The sequence below is a fragment of the Hylobates moloch genome, unplaced genomic scaffold (assembly GCF_009828535.3).
Source record: "Hylobates moloch isolate HMO894 unplaced genomic scaffold, HMol_V3 SCAFFOLD_10, whole genome shotgun sequence".
Classification (NCBI taxonomy): domain Eukaryota; kingdom Metazoa; phylum Chordata; class Mammalia; order Primates; family Hylobatidae; genus Hylobates; species Hylobates moloch.
Window position 1 is genome coordinate 39,339,523 of NW_026652285.1, and position 20,204 is coordinate 39,359,726.

The 20,204-nt window shown below is 36.6% G+C and overlaps 1 protein-coding gene across 3 annotated transcripts in view; it reads left to right on the forward strand.

Moving 5' to 3' along the window:
• The window catches only part of LINGO2 (leucine rich repeat and Ig domain containing 2), a 1,340,276-nt gene that overhangs the window by 855,740 nt on the left and 464,332 nt on the right, over nt 1-20,204 (forward strand). For 2 of the 3 annotated variants that reach the window (XM_058445803.1, XM_032164210.2), the window contains one exon: nt 3,722-3,754. The gene's annotated coding sequence lies outside the window, so the exon portion shown is untranslated. Of the gene's footprint in view, nt 1-3,721; nt 3,915-20,204 lie in introns of those variants that run through there. The other variant, XR_009215357.1, reaches the window with a different exon arrangement.

A 20,204-nucleotide genomic window follows, 5' to 3' on the forward strand; every position in this document is an offset into this window, starting at 1 on the left:
GCCAGCACTTCAGGCAGCTAGGGGAGTGAGTCTTTGTCATGAAGGTGGTGATGTCGTGCGGCATCTACTTGGCACTACTTGCATCATATATGTTTATCCCATCTGAGAACAGCTCCTCCAGAATCCGAATAGGTTGCCATCTTTAGGAAACCTCTTAGAGGAAGATTAGTGGGGAACCATGGCCCCTATTATTCAAGCTCACAATAGATACTTATTATCTCTCGCTTCTCTTCTCTTCTCTTCTCTTCTCTTCTCTTCTCTTCTCTTCTCTTCTCTTCTCTTCTCCTCTCCTCTCCTCTCCTCTCCTCTCCTCTCTTCTCTTCTTCTCTTCTCCTACCCAGTCTAAAATTCTCCCATCCTCAGCCAGTACCCCAATGAACATATGTGGCCTACCTTGTGGGGTAACACAGACTATTACTAAGGGATCTGAACCCCTCCTCAACATTTTATTTTTAGGCTGCTGCACTTGTCCATTTATTACAAAAAAAAAAAAGGAGCAAGGAACTTTCACAAAATGCCTAGTGTATCACCTGCATGCCAGATATTCTTTTCTGCCCTTATTATATAATAGCAGCCATATCAGATCCTGATGAGGAGACAATTATCCTGGCAAAGAGAGTGACCCTTCTCCTTGCTGCCAATCTCTTGACACAGGAGCCCAAAGTAATTTGGTGTAGGATATAGCTTGAAGCTTAATGAGATTCCTACTGTGTCCCCTCTCAGAGGCAGTATCTCCTCTCAGAAACAACCTCCCTCTGAAAACCAGGATCTCTAGACCCACAGAGCCTAAACTTTTGTGAACAGGAAATGCAAATTTCCCATTTAAGACTGTGGGAGTGATGCTAAGTTCAACCACTTCTGTATTTTCCCCTTTGTTCCTAGACCCATGTATTCTACCTGTTGGGGATACAGTATCAAAGAATGGTCATTGATTTAGAGAATTTACCACATCTTTAGGATTCAAAAGGCTGTTCCATCACTCATCAGACCAGCACCTTCTGCGGCATGCAGTGCGTACCAGGACAAGTGGATCTCATGATTATATGCCCACTTTCTGCCTCCATCCAAAGTAGTCCCATTGGTCTGGATGACATTATGCAGTATTATGTATTCAGATTTCAGATACTCTGTAGGCCCTCAGATCTGGGTGCTAAACAATGCCCTGCAGGCATGTAAGTCAAACCCTTATTTGTAATTTGCTCAGTTCTAGTCAAAAATGAGTTACTGCTCCTTCTAAGGTAGAAGATGTCATAATCAGCTTACGTCTGAGTAGCAGGCTGAACCAGGGAATAATACTGAATTGAGACCCAGCATCCACCCCTGTTGCTATTAGGTTGGACAGCTCATCTACATTTTCAGGTATGGAAAATCAGAAATGAATAATTGAACAGCCCCATTGCAGCAGATGGATGCTGCCAAAGGAGTGGAGAGAAGCTTAGTGGGGTGTGTGTCTGTGTGTGTGTGTGTGTGTGTGTGTGTGTGTGTGTGTTTGTGTTAAGGGGTGTGTGTGCGATAAGAGGTTGGAATTTCTTGGGTGGGGTGTTAGAAATATAACAAAGTCCAGAAAAGGTCCAAGAATAGGTCCTGGGAGTTCTTAAGCTGTACAAGAGGGTAGTCCTCTAAAAACTCACTAATTTATACACTTTGTCCTTATCGTTTTAATTTCCTGTTTTTGTTTGCCTTCAGTTTCTGAGTTTCTTTTCAATCTTACTTTACTTTTGGTCAAGATGGGTCAATTTGTCAAATTAAAAGAACACAGGCTAACTTGGTAAATTTGGGCAAATAAATGACTTTTGTGAGACTCAATTTTCTCATTTGTGAAAGTGGAGTAAAATAGTTATTATAAAATTTTAAAACCTGCTTATAAAGTGCTTATACATGGTGGGTGATCAATAGTTGCTTATCAATATTGAAACAATCCTAAACAATTACTGCTGAGCTAAGGAGGAAAGGATAGAGCTTCCATCCTTGTTTGGGGCTCTGGTTGTACAGATCTGGCAAGCTAGAAAGAAGGCAGGCAGATGAAAGGAGTTATTGGAGGTCTGCTTCCCATTTTATCTAGGGACCCACCTAATAAGCTGTTTCAGTGATTGGCCTTGTGTTTTGTTTGTTTGGTTTCTGCTTTCTTCTTAAAATAGTATAATTTTTGCATTTATTTTTGGATGTCCTTCTTTCTATGTTGTTACATTTTTAAAAATTTATTTTCTGCTTATAAAAAAATATTATAAACCCTTAAAGCATAATATTCATGCATCATGAAGGAAAAAATTTCCCTCTTCAACCTCTTATTAAAAGGTTACTTTAAGTGTCTGATAGCTACTCCTTTATATTTGTTTCTATGCATAATTGGATATTACAGATATATATATATATATAAACATATTTTTAACAAAAGTAGGGTCATGTTATGTATATTGATGTATCAGATACTCCGTAGGCCTTCAGATTGTGGTGCTGAACAAAGGCCTCATGTCCTTTGTCCATAAAATTGGGACAATACTACTACTTACCTCATGAGGTTGTTGTGCGGGTTAAAGGAGAAACCTTTGTGATTCACATATGCCTGTAACATGCGTCTGTGTCATACACATGTAAGCCTGGTTGTGTTATGCCTGCCATAGTAAAGATTAGCTATTGTTAGTACGCTTGTCTGAATCCATATCTTTTTGTTTGTTTGTTTGTTTGTTTTGAGATGGAGTTTTGCTCTTATTGCCCAGGCTGGAGTGCAGTGGCCTGATCTCGGCTCACTGCAACCTCTGCCTGCCAGGTTCAAGCAATTCTTCTGCCTCAGCCTCCCGAGTAGCTGGGACTACAGGCACACGCCACCATGCCCAACTAATTTTTGTATTTTTAGTAAAGATGCGGTTTCGCCATGTTGGCCAGGCTGGTCTTGAACTCCTGACCTCTGGTGATCTACCTGCCTCAGCCTCCCAAAGTGCTCAGATTACAGGCGTGAGCCACTGCGCCCGGCCTGAATCCATATCTTAAATCCCAACATGATGCTTTATGTTAGTTTTTTTCTCTTACCTCCTCATTCCTCAAAGAGAACAATGACTAAAAAAAACATCAGTTGGGTAAATACAGCATTATCATAATTACAATTTCCCTGAGAAAAGTGGCTTGCAGTTTGAATATTCAGCATCATAATTACAATTTCCATAAGGAATGTAGAACATTTATTATGAACAACAGAATAATCACTTGGTCCATAAGGGAGAACAGATTATTAGGGGAGTAAGGAGAGAGAAGAAGCAAAAGCCTGTGTTCTAATCAGCATTCAAGAGTAGAAATATAGAACCTGAGAAGAAATTTTAATAGCACCTTAAAATATCTTGTCTGAATTTATCAAAAATCTTATCATGATGGCTTCCATGGGATAAGTGCTGCCTATATAATTTTTTCTTTCACACAGTTTAATCATGTTTATTAAACATCCCCTCTGCATTTTTACTCATTGTCATTCATATTTTCTATACTCATAAGAAATTTTAAAAAGCAAATTATGACAAAATTTAAAAAGTAAAAATATATTAAAAACAATATGAGAGAAAAAGAGTTTTACCAGTTTTTTTTTCTCTCTGTAGTTAAATGCTTCTTTCCTGTCCACAAGAAAAATGGATAAAAGTTAAAAGAAAAAAAGAAAATGTCTTTTTGACTTCTTGTGTTACTTTAATTGGCTTTTATTTCAATTTCCTTTTTGTGTGTGTTTTCTATTTTTTAGGTGAAGTGAGAAAAACAGAATGCAGCTTTCAAGGTTGGTACATTTTATAATTTTTATTGTAAATTGACAATTTGTAATTGTATAAATCTATGGGGTAAAAACTAATGTTATAGTGTATGACTCCAATGTGGAATAATTAAGCTAGTTAACATATCCATCCATTTAAATTCTTAACATTTTTTGTGGTGAGAAGATTTGAAATTTACCCTCTTAGCCATTTTCAAATGTAAAATACTCTATAATTAGTTAGATTTACCATGCTGTGCAATAGAACTAACAAGAAAAAAAGCCTATTCTTCTGGTCTAACTGAAATTTTGTATCCTTTGACTATCATCTCTCCATTCTCTCCAACAGCCAGCCTCTATAACCACCATTCTATTCTCTATTTCTGTGACTTCAGTTGTTTTAGAGTCTACCTATAAGAACGTGCGGTATTGACTTTCGTGCCTGACTTATTTCACTTTGCATAATGTTCCCTTGTTCTATCCATGTCATAAATGACAGAATTTAACATGTATGTTAATATGAAACAATATGAAAGTAGCAGAGCGAAATATGTCCTTAGCTTTGCACCAATAGTTATTAGAAAACATTATGTTTTTATTTTCCTCACTCATGGACAGAAAAGTACAACATAGACTTAAGTGAATTCAATATAGCAATTAAATATAATAGCTGATTCAATCTGTAGCAAAATTGTGAAGTTGGAAGTACATAACATTTTCATATTAACATTTAATATTAATAATTTTTCACTCCCTCCATCTATCCATCATTCCATCCATCTACTATGCATATATTTTTATCAATGACTCCTAGTTACATATTGTGTGCAAGGTCCTATCATCTAATTTCCTCTCTTCATACATTGTTTGGCTGACCTTCAACAGATTCTCAACACTACCCCTTGCTCCAGCACTTTCTGCTTCTTACTAACATTGGAGCTTCACCTATTGTAATAGGTATTCGATTTTAACTTGCTGTATCTGATAAATGAGCAGTGTTTCCCCAACATTCCTCAGCTTGTGTGTATGCCAATATGTCTACTTCCAAATAATTGGGGCAAAGAGGAAATCATCAGTGTGATAACTACCAAGTATATTGTAATTCAAGTAAATTAGGAGAGTACAAAAAAATTCTAATCTGGCCTCTGAGATAGAACACTCAGAACTGAATTTATATATGTGCACCCTTGGATAAAGGTATAGTGTAGCCCTGCAGTGACAAGGTACTATGGCCCGAATGTTTTTGTCCTCTCAGAATTACTCTGCTGAAGTCCTAACCCCCAAGGTGATGGTCTTAGGCGATGAGGCCTTTTGGGAAATGATTAGGTTCATGAATCATGAATGGGATTAGTGCCGTTATAAAAGAGGCCCAAGGGAGTTACCTTGCCCCTCTCAGCATGTGAAGACACAGAAAATGCTGTCTCTAAGGAAGCAGGCTTTCACCATACAGTACTCCTGCCTGTACCTTGATCTTGGACTTCCCAGACTCCAGAACAATGAAACATACATTGCTGTTGTTTCAATGCACTAAATTGATGGCATTTTGTTAAGCAGCTAGAACAAACTAAAACACAAGTGTTCTCATTATAAAAGTTTGAAACATCAATGGGTTGAAATGGAACTATCATCTCCACACTGTACTCCATAGATAAATGGTAAAACTTAATTATCTGCAATGTCCTTATGGAGAAATTAAAAAAGGAAAATAATTCTTGATAACTCCAGACCCATCTCCAGGAAACATTTAAATATTTGTGTGAAGGGGCCCAAATCTGAACCTGCCTGTGAAACCTAGTCTATCCCTACAATATCCCATGGTCATGCCTCCATTTACACGTACTCTACGTAGATACTTCCGATGGCTTGCATTAGCCACTGTAGGTATACTCATGCCCTTCTTATAAAAGGGAAGCCCAGTAACAGATTTTTAGATTGAAAAATGCTTCAACTATTATTCATTTTAATCATTTTTGTCTTCAAATAATAAAATCCAGGCCTATAGAGGTTAAATATGTAAACTGTTCTAAATCAGAGTTCACTAATGACCAAACAGGGACCACAGTCACATTGTTTACCATCTTAACATGGGGCATCCCACAGTGGTTGGTATGGAGGGTAGGAAGGCCTTTCATTTCGAATGGAAACCATTTCTGTAACAACACATTTCATACCAATCTGTTGCCTAAAATTGTTTATGTCCTCTATTTTTAAGCATTTCTCAAAAACCCTTTTACTTCCCTGACTGTATCATGATCTCCCTGAAGGTAAAGCTCATGGCTATCATTTCTCTGTATTTTTACCATATTTATAAAGTTTAGGTAAATGTGGTGCAGTTCATTATTATTCTAAACCTTATCAATAACACTGAACCTCTGCGTCTATTCCAACTCAGTGAATTCCACTGATATTCTTTGTAGAAGATCTAGAAAAAAAAATCACTGAAGGAAACCAGAAACCAAAGAAAGATGGCTGGGTTTTGTTTTTGTTTTCGCAAGTGTGTATACTTTGGAATGTGCGTGAGGAGGAGGTGGTCAAAAGAAATCACTTAAATTTATCTGAGACTATGTGGGTTTAATGTTTTGCAGGGTAAATCATTAGAGCGACTGAAGAGAATAGAGAATGCCTACTGAAAATGTGAACGTATGTTTGGATAGATAGAGAGGATCCTGAGACTAAACATTAGAATAAATAGACTCAATTTTTAAACACAGAAGAAAGGTTAGGAATAAGAAAACTAATTTCCTTTTTATTATAGATCTTAGATCTAATTTCCTTTTGTCCTTCCTGTGTATTTGAAAATAGGATGTAGCTCTTCTTTCCATGTGAGAGCTGTTTAATATTTTCACACTGAAAGTGTCGTGTTTAGATTTGAGCACCACACATTTAGAAGTCTATAAATAACCTATTTTGCCCTTCAAAATATACAGAATGTCAGTCAAAGAAGCAGAGATTATACAACAATTATTAATTAAAGAGGAATACCAATTTCACTTTACTCTTTCAAAGATCATTAAAGGTGATCAAATTTGTAACTCACCACAACTCTTTTCAAAAATCCTTTTCTTCACCTGTCACATCTTTCACACTGCAATGTTTCAAATCTTCATCAAAACCTTAAGCTCTTCTTAAGCCCTAGTTCTTGCCACTTTTGTTACATATGTATCTCTCTCTCCTTTCTTCCAGCATTTTATTATGTAGTTCAACCTAGTCTCTCTTACTAAAACCTTCCCTCTCACCCACCTACCTCTCTGATTTTATCTTTCTAGGTTTTCCTATGAAAGAGGAAGAGATAAGAATTAATAGGCAGGTTATGTAAATGCTGAGTGTACCCAAATGTTAGTAGATCTTCTCTCAGCCATGCATATTCTATAGCATGGTGATGGACTCAAAATTGTAAGCAGTGACAGTACGTGTAGTGGATATAGCAATGGATTCACTTTTAATTAAACATACTGTGAGCTTTTATCTCTACTCCCTCCCCAAAAGTAACTAAAATAAGAATAAAGGATAAATAATGCATAAGCCCCCAAGGACAAAGTAATCAAGAAAGGTGACAGACAATACCAGACTAAAAATGGCAAACACATTTTCAAAAATGGTAAGTGGATGGACAAAGATAGTCATAGTAGCATGACCGAAGGTTGAAACTGAAGCAATCAGAAAAGTAATAATAATGAAAAGGAGTCTGAGCTGCTGATCCCCAGAAATGCCCAGAAATGAGAGATATTAAAGGTAGGGATTAAGGAAGTGACTGAAAACATTAAAATGGGGGTTGAAAGTTTGTAAATGGAAGAATTGGTCTCCCAGATTCTTTCCCACATCATGAAGCCAGGCAACTACCCTGGCTTCATTTTGTCAAAGACTTGAGATGTACTTTGTGAATTCTGTAATTCAACTGGAGAAGTACTGGTCTTGCAAATCCTAAGATCAGTTTAGGACAGAAAGAAGGCACTCTAGGCTGGCCGCGGTGGCTCACGCCTGTAATCCCAGCACTTTGGGAGGCTGAGGGGGGCGGATCACGAGGTCAGGAGCTCGAGACCATCCTGGCTAACATGGTGAAACCCCGTCTCCACTAAAAATACAAAAAATCAGCCAGGAGTGGTGGCAGGCGCCTGTAGTCCCAGCTACGTGGGAGGCTGAGGCAGGAGAATGGCATGAACCCGAGGCAGGAGATCACGCCACTGCACTCCAGCCTGGGCTACAGAGCGAGACTCTGTCTCAAAAAAAAAAAAAAAAAAGAAAAGAAAAGAAAAGAAAGAAGGCACTCTAGTGAAAACAGGATTTAATTAAAGTATACAAAAAATAAGATAATTAAATAAAAGTATGCTTATGAGAAAATGAGACCCTTGATACATCTCTCTAACTTCACTCTCAGAACTCTGGAAGCCAAGCAGGAAAACAAGGGATTCCTCTCTGGAGACTAAAGAACTCAAAAGAAAAGAAGTGCAGATAGGGATACTGTTTTCTCCCAGCGAAAAGTTCAGTGCTGTATTGTGGGCTGCACTAAGGCTTACCAACTGACAGGTCCAGCAAACACACCCAGAGATTCCAATCAGCCTTAGAGGTCCTGCAATAAACAGAAGGAAACTGCTATAAACAGAGGGGGAAGTTGTACACCATGAAAGAAGAACACCAATACAAACAGAAAAAAATAAGACAATGTAGGGTGTGATAGAAAACAATGGAAAAGCTATAATACTCTCAAAATGATGAGACATTATATCCCCTAAAGTAGAACAGGATGTATAGATAGATTAGAGATAGAGATAGAGATAGAGATACATAGATAGAGGTAGATGTACATAGAGAGAGACAAAGAGAAAGAAAAAAGTAAAAGCTCTTGGAAAAAGAGGGAAAGAAATTGGAGTATATTGGAAGTTACCCTTAAGGAGAGTTTCCAGAAAGTTGAAAAAAATGACAAAAAGATTAAAAATAGGGAAAAATTCAATAAACCAGAATTAATGCAGAATACCCACCATCTGACTCATAATAGTTCTTGAAATAAAGAAAGGTTGGAGGTGAGTGATTAATAAATAATTGCAAACTAATAGCCAGAATTATTTTCAGATTAAAAGGGCCCAGTGATGCTACCAATAACAAATAGGATACCAAAATCATCATGAAAGTTCAGAATAGAAGAGACAGAAGAGTACACTACAGCTTCACCTGCGAAAGCATAAGAGCCAGAATAGACCATGACTTCTCAGTATCAACCCTGAAAGCTAGAATTCCATGGAGGAATACTCTCAAATTTCCACATACTCCACCAAGAAAGAAGAAAAAATGGCCTCCAGGAAATAAGGTCACGAATATAAGAAGGAGATAAAATTTCCCAGGTTATCACTGAAGTTCTGGAATATCAGCTTATGCAGCCCCCTCTAGATAACAGCCAGTTCAGCAGACCAGCTGCAGCAAAAATATAGAAAGAAGGACTCCAGGAGGACTGTTTTAAAACCAAATACAATACAATCAGCAAAACCAGAAAGAATGATGAATGCGTTCACACATATTAAGAGAAGATTTTCAGTTCTGCAGGATGATTTGGGAGTTAATTAATGACAGATTTATGGAAATCATGCAAGTCATGAAACAGGGCAATTATTAACTCCAGGAGAGATAAGAATTGGAACTATGTACACTATCTTTTCAATTTTTCTATAAATGTAAAACTAAAATGAAAAGTTTATTTACATGTAAAATAAGATATATAATCTTACAAAATTACAAAAAAAAGAATTGAAATAAATATCTAGAACATCATATTATTCAGCTGACAATATGAATAGTCATAATAATGTAAGTGCTGACTTTTGATTTAACCAAAATCATACTACAATTATATAGAGAAGATAAATGTATATGTGTTATATGGGCAGTTTTAAGAAGCTAAATCTGTATATTCCATATGGGAAATCGATGAAAAAGATAAAAAGGAGGAGGAGGAAGAAAAAATGGCATTTTACTTGTGTCATTAGAAACAGATTATTATCAAAATATACAAATATAAGAGGTGAGAGTAAGCCTGTTGATAAGAATAAAGCAGATTATTATTATTACTCTATTTTCCTATTAGTGTATCATTAATATATTATTATAGAACTACTTGGCTTTTTAAAATATTAATCTGTATTACTTTCATAAAATAAAGCAAAATTTAAATGTATTTAATATTAAAAATTTATAATTTACTCTAGCTTTACATACCTGCTTTACCACTTACCTTAGGAAAGTCACTCTTTTTTTTTTTTTTTAACTGGTTTAGTTGTATATTTGTTGGATTTTCTTTTGCTTTTCCTCATAAGGAAGCCAATGCAAGTGAATGATCCTACCTTAATACGTAACATGAAGCAGTGAGTCCTCCAGCATTCTTTTTCATTTCCCCATTAAAGGAGCTAAGAAATGTGTTAGCTTCTTTCAGATATTTGAATGAGTCTTATGTGGAAGAGAGATGCAATTTGGCTTTGGTTTCAAGTGATAAAAACAGGAGCTGAAAGGTTCAAGAAAACATATCCAGCTCAATATTAAAAGGAACATTATTGTAAAACATGGCTATCCAGGGCACAGGTAACTGGTGAGTTCTCCATGGTAGAGTCTTTCAAACACATAAGGGGAATGAAATACAATATAGAAGTAATGCAAGTGATGAATAAGTAAACTAAGTAATGTTCCAATCCTTCATTTCTATAGACTGGATGATGTTATGCCCTGCTACTTCTCCACAGATGCAACAAACACCAGAGAAGCAAGCTGTAGTTACTAATATGGTAGCAATTAAGATTAGACGAAAAAAGAACAGGCTCCGATTGCTTTACATACTAAGGAAAATGTAAAAAGTAGACTTAGAAAGGGATCTGAGCCAAATTCTGGCCCAGATTTAACATTGTGAAAAAGTTCAAAGTAAGGGTGAAATTCTGACATCTCATTTGAAAGCAATGCAGCTCTCCTGGGAAAGGACTGACTCGGAGCTTGCTTTATTATGAACTCCATCCTTTCTTAGTCACACACAGACAGACCCTGACTTGTATACATACTCTGCCCACTCTGCCTCTGCCTCTAAGGCCTCCAGAGTAGACTCAAAGTGGATTCATTTCCCCATTGGAAGAAAAGGAAGAAAGAGAGAGAAAAAAACAAAAAGAAGATCCAAAGGTTCCTTTGTACCTCCTAGCTCTTGTCCCTATTCTTGAACTCTGAAAAGGCAGGGTAAACGGTCAACCCCAAAGCAGGTGAAGAAATCTTACTCCAAAACACTCTTCACTCCCTGTGGCCCTGTCTTCTCCTTCCTATTCCCTGTTTTGCTTTTTTCCAGGTCCCTTTAACTGCCTACTCACTTGCTACCTCAGCAATCAACCCTCACCCAGGCCTGCAGGAGCCTCTTTCCAGGATAGGAATGTGGTGCAAGCTCTTGCGCTAGGGGGTGTTGCAGTTTTGCTTTCTGGTATTTCGCTATCCAGCCTGTTTGAAAATAGGGTCACCTCTGCAGCACAGATCCAGTTCTTAACTCTTAAGTCATATTTCTATTGGTTACCCAATACCCAGGCAATTAATTCCAGGCTCTTTAGCATAACACTTACATTTTTCACCATCTGGGCCAGGTGACATTTCCAACCTCCTATCCTGATCTTCCTCTAGAAAGCTCCCTTTGTTCCAACCACACTAAATTCTTCACGTACCCTCTATTGAGAATGCCCTTTCCCGCCATCATCCCTCTCCCATTCTCTCCCCTCTCTGCAGCACTCTGACTAGACTAACTGGAATATCTCTCCCTCCTCTGTAAAACCTTCTTATATTCCCTTATTTGAACTTAGAGAGCAATCCCTCTGTGCTCCCAAGACTTTTTGCTCATACGTCTATTATAGCACTTAACATGATGTATTTTAATTTATGTTTTTGTGGGTTTATCTTTCCTACCTGATTTCTCAAATAAAAGCATCCTATTCTTCTTGGTATTTACAGTACATAACACAGTATAAGGTTTGTAGCAGGAACCCAATTAATGTTATTTGAATGAATGAAATAAATATGTGAATGAATGAGAATGTACGCCGTAGTGTGTGCCTTTTTAAACAACTGATCTAAAAAATTAGTGATTAAACAAAGAAAGCTTCAGTAAGCATCTTGCACATCTGGACAATTGTAATGCAAAATATTTACTTAGGAGGCAAAGAGATAGTCTCTTTTCTTGTTGAAATATAAAGGAATTTTGTTTCAAGGAAAATTACATTGAAAACATAACTGTCTATAATACAAGAGTCTAAGTTTATATCTTTTGGGACAGTTCTTATCTTTTTACATTACAAGAGTGAACACGATTTAAACCAGTGTGATGATGTTTCCAGACAGCTAATAAAAAGGAAGATTAGAGAGCTATATAAAATGGCAGGTGCCTCGGCAGATTCCACATCTTAGACATTAAGCACAGAAGTGAAGCTGTTTTCTCAAGACCACCAAAAGTGCTTGATGTCAGCTTCAGCAGCATGATACCATTTTGACTGTGGTGTTCATCTTACCTTGTATCCCTGTTAGAAAATAATATAGAGAAAAAAAAAAAAAACCTAAAGCTAACAGTGGTAGATGATGACACTCAGAACAGAGAAAGCATCTGAAAAAAGCAGACTCCTGGAAAAAAGAATGTTGAATTATTTCTAGTCAATCACTTGCAACATGTCCTGTGCACTCATAGACCAAACTGTTATGTCTAATCATATAAAGAATCATCTGCAGAAGGACTATATATTCTATAACTCACTTTATATCATAATCTCTTAGGGAGTTTAGAATTATGACTATTTAAAGATATGAGAGAAATGCACCAGGATGATATTTCTCCTGGTAACTCACATGACTACCAGGGGTAACAGCCATCTTTACCCAAAAAGCGAATACAGAAAATACATAATCTTTTTTTTTTGGTAACCTAATGAATGCAATTACAACAAATATTTTCTCTTTTGAGCTTTATCAAAGGTAACTTCAAAACCACCTCCTGTTTGGAGACAAAGGTAGTGCCGAGAACATGCTGTGAATATAGGCTAAAAGAAACACAAAGCAAAGAGACAGATACGTTAGGAGAAAATAATTGTCAACCTCAAAGACATCTAATGAACATGGAACAGGAATCTCAGAAATTGATCATGAAGATAATAGTAGACATTTTGTAAATGTACAATTTGTAATAAAGGGTTTTTTTTTTAAGTGAACACGTGCATCTAGCCTTGACTAATTAGCTAATGACTGACTCCACTGATTGGTGGGGATGATTAATTTGTGAGCTTGTCAAAGGACAAATAATGATAAAGTCCACTGTTCCAGCCTTTTTGCTGATGGTGCTGCCTGAATGTCTTTATATGTCTAAAGAAACCCAAACTTCTTTAGTCAATGTGACTATTACCTGAAGGCTTATTATCAGGGGCCAAAGATAAGTTAGAGATATTTCCTGGATTGGCTCAAATCAAATTACATATTAGCAGAGGAGTTGCCCACTGCCCCTTCCTGATAAACGATCACTTAGCCTCAGGTCTGGTTTTCTCATATGCTGTTCTTCCTCTTTATTTTCTTACTCTTGCTTTAGTTTTCCTTCTCAATAGGACTAATGTGTATATGTCATGGCTATTTCACTTGTCATTGATCTGAAAGTCAGCAGAGCATAGGATCTGGAGACAAACAATCTGGGCTTGAATCCCAGTTTTTCCACTTAACTGTGTACATTTTGGAAGAGACGCTTATAATCTCTAAACTTGGGTCTCCTCATCCACAAAATGGAGGATGCATCCTGAGGGGTTTATAAATATTAAATAGGATAATCTTGTTTAGGCCTGCCGTAGATACTCAATTGATGTTATTATAATAATTAAGTGATTATGCTGGAGAAGGGGAAGAGACATGAAGATTTTCACACTCTACACTTTGACCATATGTATAAGCAGTTCCCTTAAGTTCTTACTCAGAAAATAAAAATGCAACAGACATCTATTTTTTCTTTTGCTTAGATGCTGGGAGAATTAGAACCAAATTAATCTTGTTAGAATAAAACACTTTTCAAAATACTGTTTTATTTGTATCTTGACTGCTAGAAGAATTAGAGTCCAAGTCAAAGTCAAATAACTTTACTGGGTCGGGCGTGGTGGCTCACACCTGTAATCCCTGCACTTTGGAGGCTGAGGCGGGCAGATCACCTGAGGTTGGGAGTTCGAGACCAGCCTGACCAACGTGGAGAAACCTCGTCTCTACTAAAAATACAAAATTAGCCAAATGTGGTGACGCATGCCTGTAATCCCAGTTACTCCGGAGGATGAAGCTGGAGAATTGCTTGAACCCGGGAGACGGAGTTTGCGGTGAGCTGAGATCACGCCATTGCACTCCAGCCTGGGCAAAAAGAGTGAAACTCAGTCTCAAAAAAAAAGAAAAGCCAAATAACTTTTCTTCTAGGCTAAGTTCCCCTTTTCTTTTGATTCTCCTGTTACTCAATCTTTGTTCTTGGTTTATCTATAATTGTATAATTTTATTTGTATTTGACTTCTGGGTTCTCTCAAATCCTTTTGAAGCAAAACAGTGAAATCTTTAAGCTTTCAGAAGTTCTCTCTCTCTCTCTCAAACACGCACAGACGCGCGCACACACACACACACACACACACACAATTTACACCATTAAAGGGAAATGATAAGCCCAGTTTGGCTTATATTGGTTCCCTGTGAACCTTTTTGAAATTGCATATTTCCATGTCCAGCTTTAGATATTCTGATCCTCTAGATCAAGGTGGAGCCAGGAATCTGTATGTTTTAGCAAGCATTATGCACCTAGGAAATTCAGACTCAGACAGTACTCTACCACATTGGAGAAACAATGGCCTATGTGATGCAGCAGGCATAGATATAAATGAGTCTGGCTTTCAAAGCAGAAACAATTACCATCTGTGTGACCTTAGAAAATCACTCAACCTGAGATTCAGTGTCTTCATCTTTAAAAGATGGAGAAACTTGTAAATGTCTGTTAAACATAACTTATAAAGTTGCTATAAAATGTCTGTTAAACCTAACTTATAATAAAGTTCCTATAAAAAGTAAACGAAATGAAATATTATATGTCACAAAGATGGAAAAAACATATTAATTAAATGATTAATTAATTAATTAAATGAACATCTAGGTTTCACAATCTGCAAAAAGACCCATATGAATTTTTAGAGACAAATAGCTTTTTTTTTGTTTAAAAATCAAGGCCCTTTGCTGTGACTTCTGACTGCTCCAGATAGATTAGGTGTGTTAAATCTCAGGTCATGACTCATTAGGGAATTGTGTAATCTGGTAGTAGCCCCAGCATTTTTAAAATACAGTAGAATAAAATGAAATAGAATAGGATAAAGATGAAAAATATCAGAGCACATTGCCCATAAGAAGAAGTTTAAAATCAGATGTCTAATACAGTAGTCTCCCTTTGTCTGCAAGAGATGTGTTCTAAGACCCCCAGTGGATGCCTGGCCACAGATAATATTGAACTCTATGTTTTTCCCTATACATACATACCTATGAAAAAGTTTAATTCATAAATTAGGCAAGTAAGAGATGAACAACAATAACTAATAATTAAATATTAATTATAATGACATACCATCATCACTACTCTTGCACTTTGGGGCCGCTTATTAAGTAAAATAAGCATTACTTCAGTACAAGAACTGCTTTACCTCAACAGTTTATCTGAAGCAAAACAGCTACTAAATGACTAACAGGCAGGTAGCACAGTGTGGATCCACTGGACAAAGAGATAATTCACATCCCAGGTTGGACAGAGCCGAATGGCCCACAGTTTAAAATGTATTAATTGCTTATGTCTGGATTTTTCCATTTAATATTTTTGGACAGCTGTTGACCATGGGTAACTGAAACAATGGAAAACTAAACCACAAATAAGGGGGGACTATTGTATTTAAATGTAGTTGTTTTTTGTGCCATTTTGTGTCTTCTCCTGAGTTACTCCTATATATTCTGAGTTGTGTTTGGAGGTCATACTCAAGAATAGAAGAAGAGAAGTGGTGGCCAGTATAGAGGGCAAGATGGGGCAGGAAGCAGGCAGCATCTATAGGTGAGACTGTGTAAGGGAAGCAGGAATATACGAAAAAGAATATGATTAAAGGAATGTTAAAAGGAATACAATTAAACATTATCATAGGTATGCATGTATAAGGAAAATGGCATATACATGGTTTGGTACTATCTGCGGTTTCAGGCATCTTTGATGAGAAGGACAGGAGAATATGTGTCTCTTTAGTGCTTTCAAAAATCTTGTGGAGGGCACTAGGCTTTTAAGATCATGCAGAAAGGAGTTTTAGAGCAGCTTCTTAGAAAATTTTAAAAAAGAATGATCCTAAAAAGCTGAAAGACATGGGGCAGTTTGTATGTGCAAATATTCTAAGCTTAAAGCACACTGGTAAGGGAAAATAGTACTTTTCAGGTATAAGTTAAATTATACTTTGCAGGTATAGGTTCCTTGATGTATCAGATGCTCTTCTAATCCCCAACTACCTCTACCGAAAGCAAAGTTTAGGGCTATCATGAAAGATGGAGTCCTTTTTGTGGCTGACGGTTTAAAGGAATAGTGCTCTAGCATCTGAAAGTGAATTTTGAAATTCATTTTTCTCATTTTAACAAAAACACTGCCTTATGTAATAAAATAATACATTATATGCACTATTTAGTGGGTACATTAATGGCTACCATTTTGTGAGCTCATACCATATACTAAGAATTGCACTAAGTACTTTACAACCATGATCTCTTACCTTCCAGAACTCTAGGGGAAAATTTTAGTGTACATGCTCTATAGATAATCTTACTGAAGCTCAAAGAGATTAAGTAATTAACCTCAATCCACATGAGTAGCCAGGGCTAGAAGCAGAATTCACACCCCGATCTCTACAGTCATTTACTTGCAGCTGTACCTCACTGCCTCAGCCCCTAGGGTAAACTGGTGCTTATGGACTGATTTTGGAAGGTCACCATCATATGTAATATCTTTCTGAGAGGGAAGCATGCCTGCGAAGTCAAGCAATTTGGCTAAACAAAAGTGTTGTGCATTAAGCAGTCAGCCACTGCTGAAGATGCTCAGTGTCTCAACGTCTTCACTATACACATTGGGTATGTAACTGTGTCTTGTTTCTCACTGGATTCTAAAGGGACTTGGTGGAAAAAACAGCTGCTTATTTGTTTCTCTTTTAAATGTTAATTTTGTGGTATGCTTCATAAAATATATTTGCATTCTGTCACCCAAATGATAGTGATTGAGATGAAAAGAATATCATGCTAAAAATATATTTTGGATTGTACAGTTAGAAAACAAATAGGTTCATGTATTTTTGTAATTTTACGGCCAGGGTTAGGGCAGGCATGTGTGTGGTGTGTGTGGGGACAGGAAATGGTATTACTCTGGGACCAATGTTTTCTTTTTGTTTGTTTTGTGTTTGGCAATCAAGAAGGTTGATGTTAATTTGATCCAGAAATTATGCTGTATAGAAGTAGAGAGTATAGTATGCTCTGGATATCTAGTCCCAGATTCTGTTCACTGTCTGCATCCAGTGAGGGTTAAAATGAAAAAATGAAGCTGTTGTGACTAGCTCTGACAGGAACTCAGGGGACTTTCTCCTCAGTTCTCCCCCACATTGCAAAGCGAAGAGCCTTTTGTTCATCCCCTATCCAAGACCGTGAGAGGTACAGATGTCCTCTTTGCAGTCGATTCTTTTGTAAGTAGAAGTTTGGGTTAGGTAAAGGAAACAGACAGCAAAACTACTGATTTTCAAGGGCATCTTGCACAAGGAAATTTGCATCTTGTGATTCTCCTCACTCTCTCTGGTGTCTGAAAACAATCTGGAGTTATCAAGCCTTGACAACAGCTAATGAGAATGAACAGACTCACACAGATTCCCCCTTAGCAGCAATTGGATTCAACCTTTACAAGACAGGCAAATCAGCCCAAATAACCTATTTTTTTGAATGAATAAAAAGATTTTCTAGCCTCTAGCAGTTGTCTACTAAGAAGGAAGTCTGGTAAAGAAGTTGAGCTGTAATCATGACAATAAGACCTGTAGAATGTTTACTAAGTGCCAGGTATGTAGTGCTTCACATCAACCCTGTGGCCTGGGTACCACTGCCACCACCACCTTCATCACTGTAATCCCCATTTCATAAATGAGGAAACTGCAGCACAGAGAAGTTCCATTTTCTGCCTGTGGCCCATATGCCTGGTTCCAGAGGTCATGGGCTCAACTCTTTTCTTCCCAAGTCAGGGTAAAAACTAAGGTGTATCTGAATTCTGAGCTGCCTTACTTAAGGGCTGTCATCCTGAGACCTGTGGAAAAAGGGTTGGTTACAGTTCATCAGATCTTCAGCACAGTATCTCATGAATTATTCTTTCCATTTGTGACTGATCAATTAAAAAATAATGATTTAGAGTCCGCTATGAGCTAGGCACTGTAATATATGACAGGAGATATTGCTCAGTGGCTGAGGTGAATCCTGGAGCCAGGCTTCCTTGATTAGAATTTACTTACTAGCTGTGACCTGGAGATGTAACTTAACTTTATGGGCTTCAGTTTTCCCATCTAGAATTGGAAATAATAATAATTACGTTCTTCATAGATTTAAATTAGTTAAAGTAAATCAATTAAAATAGTGCCTGACACATAGTAACAACTCAATAAGTTTTACTGTTATGGTTATTACTAACCTGTTTTACAAGCTAAAAATTATAAAATAGTTTTGTTGTGGTTATAATAGTCTAGATAGAGAGAAAAATGAATCATTCTGGATCTACTCTTTTTATGAAATTAGTCTAGATTTTAAAACAATAAAATACGTATAACTTTTTAAAGTCTTAATTAAGTTACCCTTTTCTAACCCAGGAATGTATATGCATTTTTTAAATTGTTGGATTTATTTGATTTAATTAATTGATTTGATCAATGTAGCTAATATGTATTGATTCCCTACTAGGTGCTAGGAACAATGAATGAAAAATCCATGCACAAAATTTGTAGAATTAACGCTCTATGATAAGTTTCCCACTCTTTTTCACTCTGATGTTTATAAAAACTTTAACAGAAAATTAAAATTAGCACTGAACCTGTTAGTGATTCTATAGAATACAAGAAAAACGATGCCTCATTATTAGTTGAAATATCATTTACCACATTTCTGCTTTTCATTTGTTCTGGGTAAAAATATCATTATCTAAGTAAAAATGTTTCCATAGACTATCTATACCCCAATTCTTGCTTATACTATATGGTTATAGTTGTTTCTAATCAAAGATATGTCTCACTTTAAAAACACAACAAATTTAGGATCATATTTTGGGGTGAATATTTGTCATATAGAAAACCCAACATGTCTATGATGAGTGTTATACATAATTTATATAATTAATTCTGCACTAAATATTTGCTCCAAATTAGTCACAACATAGACCATATAATAGAATTGTATCCCTAAAAAGAACAAGAAGTATTGGTCCTTTCTTTTTTGGGAGGGGCTTTATTTCTGTATCTGAAAGACTTTTAGAGGTTTAACTAATAAAAGGTTGTATTTTCCAGCTGTTCTCATTTGGCAGATGGTTAATTTTAAGCCTATAGAATAAGTATGCTTAACTCACTTTGCAAACCCAAAAGAACCATAAATTAGAAAGCTAGATATATTTTATCTGTTTTAACTATTGACCATCCCAATTGCTTACCATGATCTCTGCTGCTGGGATAGATTACAACAAATGATATTAATATATTCTATTCTTGAATGCATTAATGCCACATTCATTTAGTGAAATTGATTGCATAGGAGCCTAGATATGTATATTTAAATAATTAATAAACATTTTTACTTTGAAGTACGTGGGTAGCCCTTTTAAAATTCTCAGAGCAGTTTTTACCCCACCCCATATTTCTGTTCTAAGAAATAACATCATCACTCAGTGGAAGAGGAAGTAAACTTGCGTAGTATCTCTCCAGAGGTTAGAAATAGGATCCAATGGTAAGAGCTTCTGGGAGGCAAGATTTCTGCTCAATAGAAGGATACGCTTTCTGATAATTGAAGCTGTCTGACAGTGGAGAAGTGACCACCTGTCATGGGGATAATTCAGGCAGAGACTGGGTGATTATCATTTAGAAATATGGTAAAAGGGATAATTCAGGTGGTAGAACATTTGATTAAGTGATGTCTCAATTTCCTTACAACTGAAATGTTTTGCTTAGGATTGTGGAAGTTCTTATCTAACCTAAAATTTTTTCCATGAAGAAACAGCTACATGGTACAGTGGTTAAAAGCAGCAATTTTATGATAAAACAGATTGACCTGGAGTTTGTGCCTTGTTGCTACTGACGAACAGAATGACTATAAGGCACTCATTCAACTTTCCCAGAGACAGTTTCTGTAGCTGCCAGAAAGAACAATATCTAATAAGTGAGTTTTGAGGATTGAGTTTTTTTTTTTTTCT